The following is a 6,000-nucleotide window of genomic DNA, read 5'->3' on the forward strand; positions in this document are numbered from 1 at the left end:
TGGAAGGATAGTATTGGAATTAGAATATCATAATCTTTATACTTGTTGTATACTTGATAACATGTGAAATATAGATCGATTATTATTATCTATATGGTTATACATAGTGTGATTAATTACTTGAATTGTTTATTTAACCATTGTATCTTATTACACTTTCTTCATAATGATTCGTATTCTCACCCTTCTGTTTTAATGTTGCCCTCGTTTGGCGACATGCAGGTTCTAGAGTTGAGTAGCTCGTGCGCAATCTAGCCGGAGTTTTCTTACGTGTTTTTTGGAGATTAGGTAATGAGTCGATGCTCTGGTCATGTAACACTGGGTAGACTAGGCGTGTTGAACTCATGTTTCTAATTGGTTATGTATTATGTTTATGACTTGAGAACTTGTTATTTTGCTACTTGTTGTTTGAGAGGCTTTCAAGCCAAATTTTCTGATTATGGTTTATTTTATGTTGAGATGATTATGGAGATATGTTCATGGTATGGGACATGAATCATTTTACGAAATACATGAGTATTTTAGTATCTTTCGCTGTGAATGCATATTCTGTGCAAATTGTAATTAAATATTTAGGTGTTATTTAAAATGACCAGTGTATTGTATATTGTAGATAAATGCTGTCGTTTTTTTAAAAGCTTTTAGTTTTTGAAAACGTCGATGTGACGCCCTTTTGAATTAGATGCATGCTTATTCTCTGATTATATGCTTATTTATGTTGGGGTATAAAACGGGTGTTACATTAGTGGTATAAGAGTACGGTCGACCAGTTGGTCAATAGTTGTTAATGTTTTCTAATCCTGTTGTATTTGATTTGTGTATATGACACGATCGATACTGTTTGTCCAGTTGTTGGGTTGTCGTAGGACGATGGTTGTATGAAGGAATGATGATGCCATTGTTGAGGCGTTGAGGATGTTGGCTGGCTCCATTGGTCAGATTCCTCAAGCGAATGCTGGTAACCGGAATGGAGATGATGATGATACCGTGCTTTGGGGAGATTCCAGAGGAACAATCCTCCTATCTTTGAGGGTGAGCATGAACCTGATAAAGCTCAAGCTTGGCTGAAAGAGATTGAGAAGATCTTCCGAGTTATGAACTGTACAGATGCTTAGAAAGTGCAGGTTGGTACTCATATGTTGGAGAAGGAAGCTGAAGATTGGTGGAACAACACTCTTCAGAGGTTTGAAGAAGATGCCATTGAGGTTACTTGGGGCCTTTTCTGTGATGTCTTCTTAGAGAAATATTTTCCGGAAGATTGTCGTGGGAAGAAGGAGGTGGAGTTCCTTGAGTTGAAGCAAGGAAATGGTACTGTTGTTGTTTATGCTGCTAAATTTTAGGAGCTTATTAAGTATTGTCCCCACTACAATACTGCTAATGCTAAGAGATCTAAATGCTTGAAGTTTGTAAATGGCTTGAGACATGATATCAAGAAGGCTATTGGTTATCAACAAATTACCCGTTTTACTGAATTGGTTAACAAGAGTCAGATTTATGATGAGGATAGTAGAGAGAGTGCTTCTTTCTACAAGAGTTTGAAAGGGAAAAATCAAGATCGTGGGAAACCGTATGATGATAAGAGGAAACAAGCTGGTTTTGGAAAGAAGCCAAGTGGGGGAGGATCTTCTACTCCACTTAAGTGCTTCAAATGTGGTGTTGAAGGTCATCGTGCTATTGATTGTGGTAAGGATCATGTGACATGTTTCAAGTGTGGCAAGAGTGGTCAAAAAGCAATCAATTGTAGGACTGGTTCGAGTGTGACTTGTTTCAACTATGGAGAGAAAGGTCACATTAGTACCAAATGTGACAAACCAAAGAAGGAGAAAGCGAAGGGAAAAGTGTTTGCATTGTCTGGTGCAGAGGCCAGTACTGATGAGAGGCTAATCGAAGGTACGTGCTTTATCAATGGTACACCTTTGATTACCATAATTGATACCGGTGCAACACATTCTTTCATTTCTTTGGATTGTGCTAAGAGATTGAATCTTCTCTTGTCTGATATGCGTAGAAGTATGGTTATTGATACACCTGCTATGGATTCTGTTTCTACTTCTTATGTATGTCTGAATTGTCCATTAAGTATCTTTGGTAGAGATTTTGGGATTGATTTAGTTTGTCTTCCTTTAGAACAACTTGATGTGATTTTGGGTATGAATTGGTTGGAATTTAATCGTGTGTATATCAACTATTTTGATAAGACGGTCATCTTTCTCGAGAATTATGTTAAAGAAGATTTGTTTTTGTCTGCTAAGCAAGTCGATGAATCGGTGCAAGATGAAGCTGAATTGTTTATGTTGCTGGCAACCTTAGATGTGCATAAGAAGAGAACCATTGAGGAATTGCCAATAGTTTGTGAATTTGAGGAGGTATTTCCTGAAGATATAAGTGATTTACCACCGGAACAAGAGGTTGAGTTCTCGATTGATTTAGTTCCTGGAACTAGTCCTGTATCGATGGCTCCCTATAGAATGTCTGCTTCTGAGTTGAAAGAGTTGAAGAGTCAACTTGAAGATTTGCTTGAGAAGAGATTTATTCGTCCTAGTGTGTCGCCATGGGGTGCACCTGTTTTATTGGTTAAGAAGAAAGAAGGTTCTATGAGATTATGTGTTGATTATAGACAATTGAACAAAGTGACGATTAAGAACCGATATCCACTTCCGAGAATTGATGATTTGATGGATTAGTTGGTTGGAGCTTGTGTGTTAACCAAGATTGATTTGAGGTCTGGGTATCATCAGATTCGTGTGAAGGCGGAGGATATTCAGAAGACTGCTTTTCGGACGAGGTATGGACATTATGAGTATTCAGTTATGCCATTTGGTGTGACTAATGCGCCTGGTGTGTTTATGGAATATATGAACCGACTTTTTCATGAGTACTTAGACAAGTTTGTTGTTGTGTTCATTGATGATATTCTGGTGTATTCCAAGAATGAATAAGAGCATGCTAAGCATTTGAAGGTTGTGTTATCCGTGTTGAAAGAGAAGTAGTTGTATGCTAAGCTCTCTAAATGTGAGTTTTGGTTAAGTGAAGTAAGCTTTCCTGGGCATGTGATTTCAAGTGGTGGTATTTTGGTTGATCCCATTAAGGTTGAAGTTGTATCTCAATGGGAGGCTCTGAAATCTGTTTCAGAGATTAGAAGTTTTCTTGGTTTGGCTGGTTATTACAGAAAGTTCATTGAGGGTATTTCTAAGTTGTCGTTACCATTGACGCAATTGACTAGGAAAGGTCAAGCTTTCATTTGGACTTCACAGTGTGAAGCGAATTTTCAAGAGCTTAAGAAAAGATTGACTATGACTCCTATTTTGATTTTACCGGATCCGTTAGAACCTTTTGTTGTGTATTGTGATGCTTCTTTGTTGGGTTTGGGAGGTGTTCTAATGCAAAAAGGAGAAGTGGTAGCTTATGCTTCTAGGCAACTTAAAGTTCATGAGAGGAATTATCCGACGCATGATTTAGAGTTGGCCGCCGTTGTGTTTGTTTTGAAGCTTTGGAGGCATTATTTGTTTGGATCGAGATTTGATGTGATTGGTGATCACAAGAGCTTGAAGTACTTGTTCGATCAGAAAGAGTTGAATATGAGACAAAGGAGATGGTTGGAGTTCTTGAAGGACTATGATTTTGGTTTGAACTACCATCCTGGTAAGGCGAATGTTGTAGCTGATGCCTTGAGTAGGAAGTCTTTGCACATGTCTATGTTAATGGTTCGACAGTTTGACTTGTTAGAACAGTTCAGAGATTTGAGTTTGGTATGTGAAGAAACTTCTAGTGGTGTGAAGCTTGGTATGTTGAAGCTTACAAGTGGTATTTTGGATGAGATTCGAGAAGGACAGAAATCTGATTTGGGTTTGGTTGATCGATTTACATTGATTAATCAAGGTAAAGGTGGTGACTTTCGGATTGATGAGAATGGTATCATGAGGTGTCGTGATAGAGTTTGTATTCCTGATGTTATGGACTTGAAGAGAAGGATTCTTGATGATGGACATAGAAGTAGTTTGAGTATTCATCCTGGTGCTACTAAAATGTTAATTGTGTTTTGTGAATCATAATTGAATATTGTTTCTATTATGTGGATTGATATCAATGCGTTGTGAATGTTGTGTACAATTTGATATATAATTCATAGAGTTGAATTATTGTAGGTATGAGGTAAGTTAAGATTGATGAGATAATCTTAATTGCATAGTTGGTTGGTAATTGTACATTCATTCATGGCATAGTCAGCTTTATTGTGGAAGCGGTGAAACTGTGGGTTCACATGGTAATAGACGGTGATCCTTGAATGGAAATAGACGTAGAATACGTTGATCCTTAATTGGAAACATACGTGGTGGCTTTCATCTTGTCCGGATCGGAAGCGTGGCTTGGATTCTAGATATTGAATCGGAAAGCGGTGAAACATTGGGCTCACATTGCGGTACCACATGCTTAGCGTCACATATCTTGCATTGAGTCACATTAGAGTTATGTGGTAATTGAATATGTGAATTGATGTAATTGTGATATGTGTATGAGTTTGATAATTGAAATTGGTGATGTTTGGATACATTTTTGGTTAAATGTGTGAATATGTCATAATTATAAGTATGTGCATAGTTGGAAGGATAGTATTGGAATTAGAATATCATACTTTTTATACTTGTTGTATACTAGATAACATGTGAAATATAGACCGATTATTATTATCTACATGGTTATACATAGTGTGATTAATTACTTGAATTGTTGATTTAACCATTGTATCTTATTATACTTTCTTCATAATGATTCGTATTCTCACCCTTCTGTTTTAATGTTGCCCTCGTTTGGCGACATGCAGGTTCTGAAGTTTAGTAGCTCGTGCACAATCTAGCCGGAGTTTTCTTCCGTGTTTTGTTGGAGATTAGGTAGTGAGTCGATGCTCTGGTCATGTAACACTGGGTAGACTAGGCGTGTTGAACTCATGTTTCTAATTGGTTATGTATTATGTTTATGACTTGAGAACTTGTTATTTTGCTACTTGTTGTTTGAGAGGCTTTCAAGCCAAATTTTCTGATTATGGTTTATTTTATGTTGAGATGATTATGGAGATATGTTCATGGTATGGGACATGAATCATTTTACGAAATACATGAGTATTTTAGTATCTTCCGCTGTGAATGCATATTCTGTGCAAATTGTAATTAAATATTTAGGTGTTATTTGAAATGACCAGTGTATTGTATATTATAGATAAATGCTGTCGGTTTTTTAAAAGCTTTTAGTTTTTGAAAACGTCGATGTGACGCCCTTTCGAATTATATGCATGCTTATTCTCTGATTATATGCTTATTTATTTTGGGGTATAAAATGGGTGTTACAAATTCCCCTTAAAAATCACCAATCAAAAACATCAAAAACACCTAATAAAGGATCAAACTAAAACAAAGTAATGAAGTGATGCGAAGTCTTGTATTGGGCTTTGGTCATCATGAAGTTACCTAAAAAACACAAACCAATCTTCTCTCTTCTCTCTCTTGCCTTCAGGGTGTTCTTCCCCTTAGTCGGACACGTTGCTTCCTTTCGACTGTAGACAGGTAATGCATAAGACTCCACTCATTGAGTTGCTATCCTAATGCTAGATTACGAATGTAACTCTGTCCACTAAAAAACACAAAAACAAATAAAAACTAAAGAGCCGAACTACGGCACTCTGATTCCAAATAAGGATACGTAGGCATTAGGTCGCGGGGCCTAAGTGAGCACAACTATTTATAAACCTTATAAACCTTATTTACACACTATTAGAATAGAACAAACATTAGTGGATCATGTAGAGTACCACAGACGTGAGGGGTGCTAATACCTTCCCCTTGCATAGCCGACTTCTTACCCGATCTCTGGTCGCAAGACCTTTCCTTATCCTTTCTTTATTCCAGGTTTTCTGATATTCCTTTCCCTCTATGGGATAAATATATTAGTGGCGACTCTGTTCGTTTTCGCGAGCGTGCGACAGTAGCATGTATGTTTGAGATTGGA

The sequence above is a fragment of the Vicia villosa genome, unplaced genomic scaffold (genome assembly GCF_029867415.1).
Source record: "Vicia villosa cultivar HV-30 ecotype Madison, WI unplaced genomic scaffold, Vvil1.0 ctg.000137F_1_1_3, whole genome shotgun sequence".
Taxonomy (NCBI): domain Eukaryota; kingdom Viridiplantae; phylum Streptophyta; class Magnoliopsida; order Fabales; family Fabaceae; genus Vicia; species Vicia villosa.